The sequence below is a fragment of the Rhea americana genome, unplaced genomic scaffold (assembly GCF_003343005.1).
Source record: "Rhea americana isolate MKP2758 unplaced genomic scaffold, rheAme1 scaffold_81, whole genome shotgun sequence".
NCBI classification, from domain to species: Eukaryota; Metazoa; Chordata; class Aves; order Rheiformes; family Rheidae; genus Rhea; species Rhea americana.
The window spans coordinates 1223324-1241247 of record NW_028186990.1 but is presented as its reverse complement, the minus strand read 5'-3'; positions in this window follow the sequence as shown (position 1 = coordinate 1241247).

The window sequence follows — 17924 nt, the reverse complement described above, 5'->3', positions numbered from 1 at the left end:
CTTCTACCCAGAAAAAAATGCAGATGTATGTGTGGGGCTGGACACAACCACAGCAGAACTGGAGATCAGAGCTGTACATTAATGTGACGGCATAGCGATATAGGAACAACCACCATGGTAGCTTGTGCTTTAGGAGGAATCAAAACCCCTTTACACTCCTTGCTGCTTTATAACATATATACGCATAAAACACATTTTGCGTATATGGCATGTGACATTGAGTTTGGACAGACAGTGAATATTTTATTTGATCTAGCAGGAGGATAATTGAATGGAAGGAGTAAGGAAGACCTGGTTGCTGGTCACAGGGGAATGTTAAGCACTCCCATCTGTACTGTAAGAAACCATGGGGAAGCAGATCTCTCTCTCCCTCTCTGAATGCTGATGAGACCTTTGAAAGCAGTCTAAATAGTTATAACAGGAAGCCTAAAGCTTTCAATGATTATACCTAGGTGTCCTCCTAAGAACTGCAGCTCTCCAATGAAATACAGTCATCCTTAGAATTCAGTCCTAGGCCTCAAAGCTCTGAATATAAATGACCCAATTTTAAAGGCTACAGTGCAATGAATGGGACTGTTGAGACCAGAAAGGTAATACTCTCAGCAGCTCGTTCATGACTCTGAGATTGCCCTTGAAACGTATTAGAGCGACTACCAATTTCTCAGCTTTCAGAGCAAATCAGCTACTCCTGGTGCATGCATCACATACGCTCCTGGCTAGATGGGTAGGGACAAAAGTGTATGTTTTTTATCTTTCTTGAAAACAACTCACTGGAATTTAAAATCAAATCTTTTCACCCTAAGATCAGGAAATGCAACAGAGGCTATACCTTACTTGTTTAGGAGGGCAAAGCCTACTATGGGGAGAGACACTGCACAAAAGCATCGATGGAGTGGTTTAGTCTTACTTAATGCAAGCATTAGTGTGTGTCCATGCAGTTTGTGACTGAAGTCCAAATCAGGAGCTGCACCTTGTAAAGCAGCTGAATTGGAGCTCTGTCAATAAGCCTCTTTATCTGTGCCTTTACCTGGTTCATAGTTCTGCTTTCCAAAAAATCTGTAAATCCATATGTTAAGAGAGAACTATCTGGGTAGCTTGGTCCAAGCTGACTTTGCTGACTAGCTCCAAAATATGTTGGGAAATGAAAGTTGTAGCACACTGGCTGGAGGAAGAGATCAAGAATTAGGCAATCCAAGTTGTCATTTCTGACTTTGCTGCTCAATGTTTTCTGAATCCTGAACTAAATCCTACAGAGGAGCTTGCAACAGCTCTTAGCTGCTAATTCCTAAGGTGTAGGGTCAGTAGGAGCTGGCATGGCACAAAGAATAACTCGCTTCTGCCTGAAGTACTAGGCTGAAATAGAATTAACAGATAAGACCATGAGACAAACTTGTAATTAAATTTTATAGTATCTGGTTGAATTTTAGCACTGCAACTTTGCCTATTTATTTTATCCGCTGTTAGTTTAATCTGAAAAGGATAAAGGTGTAAATTTGCACCTAAAAGCTCTGTGGGATAACTATAGGAAAAACCAAATGGAGGCTACAGAGACTAGAACACTGGATTGTCTTTGAAAGGGTTAATTTATTCACTGCTTTAGTTTGAATATAGATTTAAAATGTCTGCTGAAACAAAGAACACTTGCTTTTGATTTTTAATGCACCAGAAATTCATACTGGTGCTATGGAAAGAGTACAATGTAGAGATTTGTATGTGTGTGTGTGCGCGTGTATGTGTGGACGTGAGCACACAAGTTTTCATAATTGGGTTCTTTGTAACATCCAATTCATTTTTATGCTAATTTTTTCCATAGAAAAGATGCACTGTGTTGTAAAATCTGGCATTCAATACATACTGAATGCTGCCAGCCACTTCTTTGCATGACAGCTAGTTCTCAAATCAGTTTTATTGCTCCTTTATTATTCAATTACTAGGGGAAAAAAAAAGAAACTTAAGGAATTCCTTCTTCTAATGCCTCAGTTTGCTTCATTTATCCCCAATACTCAAGTTTTTCCTAGATGTTTTGCATGGAGGTTTATCTGATGTATGTGTTCATATATATGTGTTCTCTGTATGGACGGTCATCTTGCTGTAGTATCTGAGCATCTCCCCATACTTCATTGAATACTATTGCTAACTGATGACATATATGATTCTTTAATTTAAAAAAAATCTAGCAAGGATTTAAGGTGTGGAAGAGTTACTGAGGGGTAAATAGAGTTTCAATGTATGTATGATTTACATTAGAAAACTGAAGGTAGCAGGGTACTAAGCAAATACAGTGAGATTTGTAATCATTTTGTGTGTTAAATCAGTCACTAAGGAAATTCTGTATTTTACAGAACTAACCTTTATTTCTTAGCAAATTTAATTCAAAAGTTGTAATTGGAGACCACACTGAACCTCATCTTGTGGTGATTTTTTTCAAATATACTTTAATGTGCTTTTAAAGTATGCAGTAGTTCTCACTGTTGGAGGCCATAGAGTCTACAAATTCTTACATCATTTCTGTTCTCCAAACTGCTTTTAAAAGGAAGTTATTGTAAACTTATGTGGAAAATGTCAGTTAAAGCAGACAAATAGGTCTCAAAACTGGTATAATACTTTTCAAAAAATCTGGAATTTATTAGAATTTATTATTTCCCCCCAGTAGGAATGCAGACTGGCAGCTGAGGAAAATGGAACTAGCTGATATGTTTGAACAGACCCAAAGTCAAGGTTTGAGCTAATTCACTTTCTTCCAACTAAGGTAAGGAGTATAATTCTTTTTATGTTTAAGTATATGTTTCAGTATTAACTTTCCAAAGTGACCCATATGCAGGATGGTGTTTAGGCATGTATGAAATTGCATGAGAGACTGCAGAAGCTCTAAAATCCCAAAAGGACTCACTAAAAAGTGGCAGCATTTCTAAAAAGAATGTTTTAACAAAGTTTTCTCTGAAAACAGTAGTGCAAATTTTATTGAAAATTTTATTCCAGATTAAGTTTCCATCAGTGGAAGAACTGCAAAAAATGCTTAAATGACAGTAACGTACAGGTGTTTATCTGCTCTCTTTGGTATCAGTTGTTATAGGCATCCTTAAATGCCCTGGTGTCTCAGTACTTTTCAGTACTTAATGATATGACTAAAATATGCTAAAAGCATTTTATTTCATTGTTCCTCCTTCTACTAATGCTCCTCCATTGCTCTATTTTAGTTTTTTTCAGCTATTCTCAAAATGGTTACCATTCATTAAAAATGTGAAAATATTATTTCTATGTATTCTTTCATGGGATTAACTAAGATCTTAATTTTGAAAGAGGATGTCTAGGTATTAATAGCCACTTCATTTCAGTCAGTGACATAAGCACAGAATCGACTTTTTCCCTCTGTCCAAAGCAAAACTGCAAAGCATCTGTACATATCTTTATATAAATAAGGTTGTAAACTTTTGCCATTTTTCTACTGAGTTTCTATGATGATTTTTGATCACTGAAAAATTCTGATCTTGCAGAAGTTATCTTCTGAAACTTCCATAGGAAGCAGAAACCATGCTCACAGTGAGAGCCAAGAATGCTGCCATAATTATTATGAGACTAGTGGTCTTACTGTTAGCACATGCTTTAACAGGATTGTAGAGAATCATACTGGATATTTATGTTATTTATGTGCTTAAATCTAAACAAACATTAAAATGATATCTTGCCTATCTGTTTTTTATGGCTAATGGTTTTTGTGTCAGCATATATCTACTTTCTAATGTCTTTCACTAGAGGTGATACTTTTGAAACAGACTGAATAAAGGCTCAGATCTACTGTACACCTAATGTGATATCTGACTGTTTTATACCATTCTTACCCATTGAGCAAATAGTGAAAATTAAATAATTTTAAGCAATCATTACCTAAGAATGATTATTTAAAGCTAAGCTATTAATAAAATCCTCTGACAGGTGGAGGCACTTAGTAATATCAATTAGTTCCCTCTTTAGATATGAAGTATTCATTTTATAAATTTATTTATTCTCTATATAAAGTTTGTTGCCTCTCGAAAAATGGTTTGCTATTGGGAATACATCATGCTATTCGCTTAGAAGAATATTCTGTAGGTGATATGGATGTGCTTTAAACTGTTAGGGGAAAAAAGAACAAGTGGTTATGTTTTGCAAACATGAAGATGAGTGTTGGATTAAGAAAAAGATTAAGAGATGGCTTGTGGAAATCTTCCGCTCAGGTACTGCATTTGCTATGTAGAGACGATAGGATAACATAGGCATTACTAGTAGCATATGTTTTTTCTATAATGCCATATTTCTTATTTAGCTTTCTTTGTTAAAGCTTTTGTGAACATCAAGCTAATTTGTTTCAGGCTAGTATGAAACAGTCACTGAGAGTGATAAAATTTCCATGTAAGGACTTAATTCATCATTCTGGTTGATGATCTGTATAGAAGCTGTGTAGCAGAATAAATAACAATAGCTGTGAATCACATGAGGAGGAGATATTAAAAAAACAAATATGTTCTTTCTTCACTAGCATTTGGAAAGTCATCATGTGTTCAGTATCTTGGAACAGAGAAAGAGGGATCTGATTTTGAGTTTCTTTCATTCTGTGTAGGAGTGCACTGTACGAATGCTCCGGCCAATATTTGTGTGCTCTCTGGCAAGGAGTCTGGTAGTTCACCAGCCTTTTTTTTTTTTTTTTTTAACAACTCTGACAAGACTAAAAGCTGAAAACTGGTATTTATTCAGATCTAATGAAGCCTCTTTCAATGGGGAAGATGGTTATTACATCAGTGTGAGACAATCCAATGGAAGTTGGAAGTTTTGGAAGAAATCAAGTTCTTATTAATAAAACTAGTCCTAAATAAAAGTAATTAGAATGCAGTAGTATTGCTATGATACTAACGGGCAGAGGATGATGGTTTTCACCTTTACTACAGTTTTGTGATTGGGGATATGCTGTTTTGTTTTGTTTGAAACTTTCTAGTTTTTCTTAAGGAAATAGTAATATGCTTCCCAAACTAACTTCCAGTTAACAATAAAAGGTTAGACTGTGTCTATTTTCCAAGAAATCATGGTAAAGCTGGCTATTTTTCAGTCGTGCCAGCTCCTTATTTTATACAGGGCATATTTTTGCTCAAATTGTAGTTTTAAATCTACCAGACACCAAGGAAAAAGGCAGTGTCTTTTAAGGCAAGTGAGTCTGCAAAATGTCACTGAGTCAACTAAGTTGGAGGGAGTTTTTAAAAGAGATTTATAATCAGTTCCAGGTCAATGGGGCAACAGGGGTCTGAAAAGAGGAAGAAACAACAAAAAGATACAGAAAAGGGGAAAATTCCCTCATCTGTTGGGTCAGCCCGTGGCTGTTTGGAAGATGCACACAACCTGCTTACAATATATTTTGCAGGAAAACATGTTTTGCCCAGCTGCTTGGCTTGAAGTTTTGCTTGTGGTTTATAATGAATTGTATTATGGAAAGGTCTGTATAACTTGCCTTTTCTTTTTTGTTTTTTTCCTTCCTTTGAACCGCTGAAGTCTGCAATTTTGCCTGTAAATTTATTTCATCATGCAGTACTGGGGATATGGCACAGTCATCAGTGTAGACCTTGAGACTGTGCTAAACTCAAAGTTGCTGTTTTAAACCATCTTTTTGTACTTGTTTCTGCTTCACTTCTGGCAATATTCATTTCTACTGATGAGAACCAGAGAGAGCGGAGAAAGTGGGCAATTCTGCCAGTGCCCCTCCAGGGCCCATTTCTAGGCCCATATTAAGAGAATAAGTAGTTCCTTTTACTTCTGCGTATTCACATCCTTTGTCCAGGTTGTGCACATAGGAAAGCTTAGTATTTTCTTGCACATGTTCCTTTTGGGCTTTGTAGTCTGCATAGAACCAACCCTCTGTATTATCAACATGTTACACACCACCTCACTTGGACAATTATTCTTGTAAAAGAAATCTGATAATTTGACAGTGACTTATCAGGAATACTGTTTGTGCTTCTTGGTGTTAAAGTTCCTACGAGGACTGATTTATGTCTTCCTGTCAATACCTCCCTCTTTCCCCTTAGCTGCTGGAGTGTTGTGGTGGTTAGTGCTGTTGCTGCAGAGAACAGCAGTCATTCTGTCCCTTCTCTACCCCATCTTTGCTTTGCAGCAGAGTTTGCATCTGTGCAATGGAGGAATATTACTGTGGTAAACTCTTTCCCCTCAAAGGAGGGAGTGTGTGGAGAAAAATAATGCTTAAAGTCCCTAGGCAGTGTGTGTTGCACTCTGCACCAAGGAAGAGCCCTGATTTAACACATCTTTTGCAAGGCTGTTCTCATGGAGAACTCGTTAAAAGCCTAGCTCCTGTGACCACTGTGAAGCCCAAAGATTAGCAGGACTCAGTAGATTAAGGAAAAGGATGTAACCTGGATGGATCCTTTTGATTCCTTGAAGGACCTGTGGACTAACAGGATGGAGAGTGACTACTCTGGAGGGGAAGAAGTCCCACTCCAAAAGGGAATTCTTACAAAGTTATCTGATTGTTGCATCTCACACAGAAATTACAAGAGCATGGGTCTCGCACAGGTCAGCAGCGCGGTGCTGCAGCTGGGCTGCCTGCTGGCCCCTGCAGCGCAGTGGAGGAGAGGGCAGGCTGGCCAGCAACCTCCTCCTGTAGGTTGTGAAGCGGACAAGAAAGCCACAGTGCTGCGTGACAGCTTCAGGTCCAGTATGCAGCAGGGGACACCCGTGCTCCTATGCTGCAGCCTGCTGCTGCTCCCCTGGTCAGTGACCCAAATGTAGCACTTTTTCCTGTGGGAAGAAAGAAGGGATTTGAAATGCCATTGAGCTAAACCTGGGGTTTCATTTGTCCTGTCTGATTGTCTGTAAAGAAACAGAAAGGTTCCTCTTTCCCGCTTCCCTCCCCTTACAAACCCATTTGAGTTGTGCTTGTTTTTTTTAACACCTGGAAAATGGCACAGTATTTCATTCGAATACCTGCTCCTTCAGGCCCGAACACCTGCTGGTACTGTGAGAAGCCTCTCCCTGCGTGTTACATGTGTCTACTGTGAGATTAAAATGCAGTGCCGTGATTTAAATGGAAGTTTCAAAGCCCTATTGTGCCTGCCTCCCAGCATGGTTTCCATAAACACGGTGTGTGCGTGGTAGGGAATTTTAAAAGAAGACCAAGGCCCTAATTTTCAGAGCAGTGATTTTGTGAAAAGGCTGTAGATTTAGTTTCAATCAGAAGCATTAAAATACTTGTCTTGGGAAGAAAAGAACATGTTTGAACACTTTCAAATAATAAGTAATTCTTATAGGCCCATGCCAACTATTTATGTAAATTGTTCAATCAGTATTGTTTGAGTTTAGTTGTGTTTGCTTTGGGAAGGTTCCCACTTTCTTACTTTGACTGAGTAATATTTAGAGGAGCGTGTGTAGGAGGAAGATTGTTTTACTTCATGCCTCCCCCAAAAAATCAAAAAGCAACCTCGATAAACATCGTTCTCACTTACATTTAAAATGAGAAGATGACTTGTTCTGAGCTTGGATCAGCCCAGTCTTTGGATGGTGACTTCTGAGTTTGCAGAGGAGACAAGCGTAGTCCTTTGCCCTTGGGCACACACCAGAAAGTGCAAGTGGCATTTCTGAGTACTTATGTTTGCCTATTGAGGTGTTTTATGCTTTCCCCCATGGTACCAGAGTACATTCAAAAGACATATAGTTTCGTAAGTGAAGCACTGATCTAGGAGTGCCTTATCAGATCTAGTTGTTCTCTGTAGGTTAGCCACTGAATTTTGTATTCTCTTAGGTGAACTGCTTAGTTACTTTAACACATCAGTTTCCTTACCAGTAAAATGGAAACAATACTTTTTGGGACAAGAGTGAGTGGATAAAGGCAGATATCCAAAAGTGAACTGGTGCTGTACAACGATGATTATTCTTTTACTGTAAAAGTATATTTTTTCAGATTTAATGCTGTATGATAATAATTAATTGAGTTCTGCAGATTAAATTTTTAGTGGGAGTTATGAAATATGTTCCTAAAGAATAATACATTTTAAATGCTTTGTGAGATTTAAGACTTAAAACTTTATCTCATATTTCAAAGAATTTTAAATGACCTTCAGACAGAGCCAGTCAGTGGTTTGAATATGCTAATGAAATCACTTTGCTTGCAAGATGTTTTGTTTGGTAAGGAAACTCAAAACTACTGACCGTGTTGAGCTGATGATGTTTGTCTGTCTAATACACTAATATTCATTAATATAGTGTGTGCAGGCAAAGTTCAGGTATGAATATAGATGACAAGGATTTTGTGGGAGCTCATACAATAATCTCTTTTAGGTCTTGATCTTTCTAGCCACCTGATGACCTTTATTTTACACTGATATTGAAAGAAAGAAGCAATATTTTATCACTTAACTCCATGAATACTAAAATAATTGAGTTCTCATCACTAATCATTTTAGCAAATTAGAAATTCTCATTTACCCAGCTGTACTTGTACTGAGTAGTGTTTCTGCGGTATATTGAGACTGTTTACTGCTTACTGACATGACTGTGCCATGAACAGCACTGGACTGCTGTTCAGCGAGGATATCAAAATCAGACCACAATGTTTTCTATTTACTTCTGAGTCCCTTTTTGCTTTTTTGGCTTGGTCATAGCTGTCATCTTAATTAGTCTGATCCTACATGAACATATGTGGGTTTTTTTCCAGAATGAAGCATGAGCAATACAATTGTCTTGGTTTTAAAAGAATAGAATATATTGGTATAATATTCGTATAAGCTGTGAGTTGAAGCATTAGGGTTGTTCAAAAAAAAAGATCAGCAATCTCAGAAGATTCAAAAATTAAAAAAAGCCCCACAAACCTCACTCTTAGTTTGATCTTGTATCTTTACTACTATAAATCTTATTAACCTTGTAATCCTGTAAAATATTGCAAAATTCAGACTAATGCCAACAGACTGAGTGTACTCTCTTGCAGTTTGTCTGGAAAGCTTTCATCCCATCATTTATTCTATATAAACTTTATGTACATTATACTGCATTAGCAAGGCTGCAGATTAAATGTCTGAATATTTTATCTAAGGCAACCTCAAATAATTTAAAAAATGCATTTGATATGTTTATGAAAGGTTGTCAAAGATGCTGAGAGCATTAGCTGAAGCCTTTTAAATTATAGTTTCTGAAACTCTGAATGAGTTTTCATGAAAATTGAAACTTTCTGTATGAACATATCAATTTTGTTTTGAAAAATAGCTGAAATAAAGCAATTTGTTACATTTTATTCCAAAATTGTTGAAACTGAACATGTTATCATTTTGGTTTTAATTTTAAAATGACTTTACATCCAGAAAGCTCTCATCAGTTCTGTTGGTCAAAAACCCAAATCTGAATATAATTGGGATTTATCAACCTTTTCTTCCTTTCTGTGACATATGATGAGGGAGGACTATGGTGTGGAGGCAGGAGGCACAGAGTAGATGAGGGAAGCAGCTGAGCTCACCCAAAGATGATTGTTATACCTCAAGGAGAAGTAGGGGAAAAGAAAAAAAAAAAAGAGAGAATTCTCATTATTCAGTACATTTCGCATGATTTTAAACTTATCCTTGTCCCAAGTTTTCAGTAAAACTGAGCAATGGACAAAAATATTAATCAGTCTCCCAGAATGTGATTTCAGTTGTTACCTATTACACTTGTCTCAGACTTTCTTAGCGAGTCATAGGCGTACGAGGCACGTATTTGCCTCTGGCTGTAAATCATGCAAAGTTGACAGTAGCTTATAATAAGTGTCTAGACTATAGATATTTTTTGGTATTCATTCTAATTAAGTTAACTGTAAAGAGTCAGAGATGAGGTCACATAAAGTATACAGGTAAAATACATACTTTCGTTACATGAAGTAAGGAGGGTGAAGATGCTCATGAGGATGGTCATCTAGAGCAGAAATTTTCCTGTGATCCACCAAGAGCTGGAGATGGGACTAAGCTCAGACCATGAAATGCATCACACCAGGAAAATATAGAAGATGTATATTGTTCAACGAAGGTGTTGGCTATAATGTTGAAGGCATATTACTCTGATACACAGCAATGGAAGGATATTTTGATCTTTTTGGGGTGTTTTGCCTCTAGAAGGAAATTTCTGAAATCCTTTCAAAATACTGTGAGGCTAACCTTAAATTCCCACTCTGGAAATTCAACAAGTACTTCTGCTTTTGGAGGTGTGTGAAGTGAAAAGAAGCTTTCAAGAAAAATATTCAGAGGTTTTCTCATTTCTAATGTTTAATATTCCAAGGCACAGAATAAGCCCAGAAAAAAGTTATGTTCAGTCGATTTAAGCATTGTAGGTAGAGAAAAGCTTTTACTACCAGTCAGACTCCAGTCACTCTGACAGATCTTGTTGTCTTCAACAGCAAAGGGATTATTTCATAGAAAACCTGCACAGGTTAGATGAGGCTTAGGCTATATGTAGTGTTGATGAATGTCAACATCAGGTCAGTAGATGTTTGGAAGGCAAATCTAGAATATGTTATAGTTCCAAGGCACTTTCTGAGGAGATTATTACTAATTCAGGGCTCCGGGTTAACAGCTTTATCCTGGCAAGCTTTCTGTGGTAGTTCTGGTCTGTTTGCTGCACTTCCTCACAGTGTACTTACACTCATTTTTTTTTACTTTTTTTTCCCCCCCTCTCTTCCAGCTTAGTGTCACTTTGAGGTATAAAAGGGCATTTCTGTAACATTACAAAACTGGAACTGGTCAATCTTGCTTTGAAATTTTAAATAAAAATAACTTTTGACTAACTGTACATTTGGGGAGAAATTGTTTTGATAATGAAAATATAAACTCAGAAGCAAAGGGTGTATATATGTTTTATACTAAAGGAAGTTTACAACTTTTCAGGGAATTTGAAGGACCTTAAAATATGAGTAATTGTAACATATTTGTATACTATAGTGCCTGTTAAATGTTAGCATTTTCCATGTCTCATATTGCTATCTAGTAGACCAAAAAATATTATCTCCAATTGTTACTTGTTTGACCAGATACTGCATTTAGAGTTCTACCCTTTCAAAGAAGCTGTCATGAACTCCAAGTCTTGCCAGGTGATACCAAATTGCAACATTTGATCCTTATAAAACTATTCTGGTTTTTTTTTTGGGGGGGGGGGGGGGAAGGAGGGCTTGTTTTTTATTTCTTTGGGTTTTTTTGTTTTGTTTTTGACCAGGTTTTAGTAAATGTATACTTTATCATATGGACTAATGATCTGGTCTTTTGAAGGTACTCTTGTAGTTGGGCATGTTTCCTCTTTGAACTTGGCATTTTGTTGGAAATGCAGAACTGTCCATCCTACATAAATAAGGTTAAGCATTAGCTTTCAACAGTGTGATGTGACTCTGGCACTTCCAACTGATTTTAAATCTGAAAGCATCAACAAATACGACTTGAGATTGCAGAACTTTGGTTTATAATTAACAGCTCAGAAAGGTTAGATGCAGCTAGATAATGAAATCAAATATTAATAACTGTTTTTGCTGCTTTGCCAAGGTGAGGGTAGTTTGTAACTTTTCTTTAAAAGAAATGTGGTACTTTGAAACTGCAAGGTAAAGCTGAATTTACAAAATTCACAGCACTATTTGCACTGTATTCAGAATTTAGAAAAACTTTGTGAAAACCGTGTCTCTCTTAATATAAAAGAGAAAACAAGGGAAGAATTAGTGATCTGGATACTGTAGTAATAGCCCTGATCGCATGATAAAAGCTTCCTGGTATTGTAAGCACCCTTTCTGAAATGACATAGGAAAACTGAAAGAAGTTGCTTGGACAGAAGTAATGGTACCCACTGAGAAGTTAGGTTGTTAAAAGTAAAACTGAATGAATTTAAATCCATACTTTCTATGTGGAAAAGGTCTAATTTTTCAAATGATAAAATTGGGAGTGAGGGGAAGAGAAAAGACTTTTGCCACTGAAAAGGAATTTGGATGAGGTCCTGAATGAACTGAAATGAGTCAATCATAATACATCAGTAGTAGTAGTAATATGGTAATGTTTTAAAGATGTTAACTGTATTTTTTTTTTTATACGTATTTGGCTAAATACATGTTTGGTATAGGTCTGCTGATTGGGCCCAACTGTAACTTTGCAGCCTGATTCTATGCTGCTTTTCACTTGAGGTACACTGGAATGAACTTGGACTAATGCGATAAAGAGTCAAAGTCTTTCTCCAGCAGTTTATGTGCAATGTAAAATTTTGAGAAGGATCAGTTTGACTGAGAGCATGAAGTAAACCAGTGGAACTTGCATATCTATATTATTTAAGTTTGTAAATCTTAACCTTTAAGCTTAAACATACTTTATGATGTTCCCTGTATGGGGAGCTACTGACAACTATCAGGTTGTTCTCCGAGAACCGTGGGAACACCGTCTTTCTCTTCACATAACAGATCATGTCTGTGCTGTACATTCAGAGGGTCTTTTCCTGCGGAGATGATCTAATGTAAGGACAGGTGGTTCAGAGAAACAAATAATCTTACATTCTTTATGGTCTTTATCAAGTAGGCCTACTTCATCTAAATCGGGCTTTAAGGCTATTGTTTGCTCTAATGCAATTGCACATGCTTTTTATTCCAACTCCAGTGAGCCAAACATTGGCAGCAAGACCTGATAAGCCTTCTATATGTTTTTAAAAGTGAACTGCATTGTGCTGGTCCCTGGGAAAGAGACTTCCTTGAAAATGTTTAATCCTCCCTCCCCATCATTTGTGGATGAAACTGTCCATGGCATACACTGACAGTTAGTTGGTCAATTTGTGTGTCTTATTCAAGAAAGACTTTTTTTTTTTCCTATGCACAGTGTAATGTACTTAGAAATGTCTTTTTTCATTTATAGCACATGAAGTAAGATATATAATCTATGATATTCCTCTGTCCCTTTAATGAGCACATGAACACAATAATTTTAGTTAATGAGCTTTCCAGATAGTAAAAATAAGGGGAGGAATTGTATAAAAGTGCAGCTCTTCAGAGCAGTTGTGAACTATTGAAAGTAGAAAAATCCTGCAAAGATGTAATTATAACACCTGCTATTATATCACTGATGCTTATTTGCATCCAGGCCACTGTTCCTGAGTAATTATGCTGATGTATTTAATGCTTCTATTGCAAGATGTGGTGAAATCTATCACAGGCTTCCCTTTTTTGACAATGCCTAGTACTTCCAGGCCCACCTGCACACTACCTGAACACTTCACTCTCTGAAGACAAGTCATTGAAAAATATAGTGGTGCTTGTGATACTGAGGAGCAGCCCCTGTGCTTGAGAGACCCTGGGGCTAAGCTTGCTATGAGATTCACAGACTAGCTCTCCAGGGTAGCCAGTGCAGCACTAATAGAGGTTTTCTGCTTGTGAGCAGAAAGTTACAAGGCAAGCAAAAAGCCCAGAGGCCCAAGCACACAGCATTGACTAAGCAGAGCTTGGATATCTCATGCGGAAGTTCAGTTATGGCCGATTCCTCATGATCTGATGATTCCTCCCTGAGCAGTGCAGAATAAGCTGGATGAAAAATGAACTAAGAAAATACTCTACACAGAAAAATGATAGTTCCAGTAGAACTGGAACTCTTTGGAAATCTGGAATACAGCTGGAGCATATTGAGTGTAAAATACTCAAGCACTATTTTATCATGCATCTGCGAAAGATTGTTGCCTGAGAAATAGAAGTGAGTCAGAAGGTAGTTTTCTTTTTCCCTTTGATTTATTTTATTGTTTTTACTCAACTCAGGAGATGAAAACTAACCATGAAATTATGCAGCTGAAACGTGAGGAGTTCGATATACCACATAAAAATGAAACATATGACAGAGGGATTTTTAAATACAAAGGTGATTACAAAGAGAAGGTGAAAACATAGAAAGATTTACAGCTGATATAAAATGAAAGTGTCAGGTAGCAGTTTGGAGGCACTAACTATGGGAAAACCTAATCACACTATTTGATATTTTTCAACTGAAAAAAATATCAGTAAAGCTCTTCTTGTGCTAAAATATCCGCCGGGGACACGATACACATTACAATAGCATCAGAAATAGAAAGAGTTAAGGATTCCCCCTCCCCTCACTGTGCACAGTCAAAGGAAAACTAAAGGTTAATGATACGCACATATCCCCTCCAGAGCTCAAATGTACATATGGACAATCATTTGAGTTTCAGCCTTAGGAGTATCATAGTGACTACTCTTGTAGAGGCTTTCCTGTCTTTGAGCAAGCCTTAACTTTGCAATTTTTGCCTAGCATAGAATTTCCAATGTGTTCTTAAAGGGACATGAATATTTAGGGCAGGCAGGCTGTACAAGTAGATCCCATCTCTAATAGAAAATACCAGTTATTAATGTTTTCTCATTTGAATATCTGTCCATATTTACACTTGGTCTATGGGTGACTCTAATCAGTTGTTCTCCAGTCAGTGTATATTGTCTAGAAGAAGGTCTTGAACAGAAATGGAAAGGATGAGAATACTAACACCTGCATCCTCCTTTTGTGTCCTTTGCAATGACGTAGCATGTGGAAAGGTGAGGATACAACTTTACTGTTGATCAGCGATGGGATCGTCTCTCAGGCATAGAGATGCCGTACTTCTGTGGAGCATAACAATGGTGCTTTCCCTAGCTGTCTCGTAGCAAGTCCTGACAGTCTTTGGTGAGAGGCTATCTCTGAGCTGGCAAAAACATATGCAGAGACTTTTCTGCCATGAAGACAGATTCCTTAATTCTGTCTAAGCAAAAAGCCAAAGTATTGAAGGCTTTTGGGATCCAATTAGAACAGATTTAAAGGCAAAAGGATCATTTCCTTGACTGACGTAAAGTAGCATTCGAAGGTAACTTAAGAGAAAAATTGCAGGTGGGCTCAGAGAATGACTGTCCATAAAGGATAGTGTAAAAAGCGCTGAGTCATAAAAATTTTCATTTTCCCCAGTTCTGCTAGTAGACGTAATAGCCACTAGACAGGTGAATTTCAATTAAGGATCTAGGAGGGAGCAAACTGGTTCAGAATTATTTACCGTGACACATCCTGACATCTTATCACAATCCAACTGGAGAATGGGATCTGTGTCTCAGAAGAGAAAGCCCCCACTGAAGTTTTGAGGACACTTGTATGTGTAGTGAAGGGAGAATCTTCTTCAGTCAGTGGCTGCAGATCTGAAATTGCTGCCAGAAACCCTCAGTTGAACTAGAATTCCTTCATTTTGGAGCGCTAGAAGACAGTCCAGAAACGAAGGAAGAGAGGCCTCCATGTCTGACGAGGGCATCCAGGTATATTATGGGTAATATCAAGTTCACTTGAGTGCCCCATTGAAGCCTTTTCTATTGATAAGGTTGTCTCTCACCAAGAAAGGGTACATTCATTTAAATTTGAGATGTTAGTGTTGAGATTCAGAAGAAGGTTGAGGTTTAGGAGGAAAATGCTAAGTAATACAGTCCTGTCTTGCCCTTTTAGGAACTGGCCAAATAATGCAGTTTGGAGGGAAGACAGGTGCAGGTAATCTAATGAAGTCAGAAGGTATATTTCTGCTCTAAGGCTATTATTTTCCAATGGATGAACTGGCATTCCTAGCTGATTTGTATGGAGAAAAAGTGTGGCTTGGGAAGCATCCGTACTCCAAAAAGGTAAAGTTTGAAAAAAATGTCATTCTAGGTCTCCCATTTGTGGTCTACCAGCCTGGAACATCTTGGGTCTCCTGTGAGTGTAGTTAGAGGAGAGAGACTGGTGTTAATTCAGTCTGAATTCTCTAGTCCCAAAGTCTGACAGCATCTCAACACAGGAAAGGAGCACTGTATCATCCCTTTTTTGCTTATGATTAATACATTTTCATGGCCAGAATGAATTGTCCCTGGAGAAACACTTGACACAAGCTCCTGAGATGTCAGTGGGGTGGTATGTAAACAGCACTTCTCAGATTCCTGTGATGCCAAGACCTATCTGCATAGAGGCTGGGATAAGAAGAGCAAACCCTGGCAACATCCGTGTACTATCAGATAGAATTTAAAAATGACTATGAAATTACGATCTACAGAGGCATAGTTACTTTGGACACCTCAAATGGTCCGAAGTCCAACTAAATAGTCAAATGTGGCTAGCATATAAGGGCTTCACCAACAAGCAATTCTTGGCAGAGCAGAGGCACTGCCTTCTGTGTATTCACAGTGGGTTATAACAAAACAAGCTTCTGTCTTGTTAAAAGTGCTCTGTTGTTCTGTCCGATCAGTGTGAAGCTTGTCAAGTATCTAGTGTTGGTAAAAGAGGCTGGCTATTCAGGATTCTCAAAAATGCTGCTAAATAACTTATTTTTGACCAAATACATCTAAATACCTGATTGTAATCAGGAAAAGGAAAGGAAAATAGTGAAGTTGTTGCTTGTAGTGAGTAGTAGTCAATCTAGCACAAGTTAGATTAGAAAAATAAAAATCCTAATCACCCAGCAATATGAAATATAACACTAAACAGTATTGTCACGAGAAACTCATGGGGAGGTATCTGAGACAGCAGCATCGTTTACCAGCAAGGAAGTAGGAGGAGGCTACTGTGGAACAGATTCCTGAGAGACAGACATCTCTCAAGGTTGCCAACAAAGTTCCTATTTACCACCTGGAGGTCACATACTGTTTCTCCAAGGTTATTGCAGATTATTTCTATCCCTTTCCCTTCCTCTCTTCGGGGGAAATTACATGAGAGACCCTTTTGTAGATGCATAAGCATCATTCCCAGGATGGGGAGAGGCGAATAATCAGTCTACCGTTGTTCTTACGGAAGAGCAAGGAGAGTATCTGACAATGGCACCCGCAAAGGTAGGGCAAGTCTTAACTGATGCCCCATGACTTGCACATTGCCAGGAATGTGCAAGTGTTGAGCCACCCCAAGGCTAAAGCATGTGACCAGTTTATGTTCTGCAGTAATTCTTCTGAAATGTTTCAACATCTAGAAATACAGCACATTTCTGTGTGCTTTACCAAAACCACATTTGAAGGTGATGTCAAGTATTCTACAGAATGGCTTGATTCAATAAATAACTGCTTCCAAACCTTCCAAAATAACTGCTATATGATATCTCGCATATCACACATCTGAGGTCAATGGCATTAGAATCTTTATTCAGACATTTAAACCATCTTGAAATACCAAAAAAATCATATTTCCCTCTATATTACTATGGCATCAGGCTTGCACAGAGAAAATATTGCCATATTTATGGGGAAAAAATAAACAGTCTGACTTAACCATCTCTGTTCACAAAAAACCCATATCAATTAGTTTTACCTCCAGAAAATAAATGACATGGCCTATCTCTAGAAATACCATAGAAAACAGAGGCCTTTATGTCATTAAGAAGGCTTTGAAAGCTTCACAAAGGGACTAGATTAAAATCACTTAATATCCTGCTGAACAAGAGTAAGTTAAAGAGCACTCTTTAAATTAAATGATACTTTAAAATAATAGAAAGGTACTTCAAATGTTTTAGCAGTTTTGAGATGAGTCCATAATCGCTAGGTTGAGAGGCAGTGAGTCAAATACCTAGCTGATGTCAATTTGCTGTAACTGACCTGTTTCAATTTTTGCTTTAACACATATGTAGAACACATGACTCTGGCGTACTGCAATGTTTTTCTTCATCATTTTCTGGATAACCTCCATACTCTTTACTGATCCTAAGTTATTCTAAGCTCACACCAATTAAGCATTTAGATAGTAAATGATTTGGAGAAAATTGTTTTTACTTAGTGTTAAGCATAATGAGGACCGCGACTTTCTGAATGAGATTCTAGATGTAGTATAAATTCATAATAGTAGCTGTTAATGTGTTTTTTGTGTCACTGTTAGATCTTTCATGACAAACATTCGGCACTTCGTGCTTATGTAAAACTATCTGTTTAGAAACTTTCTCTTGAATACAGCTGTTCC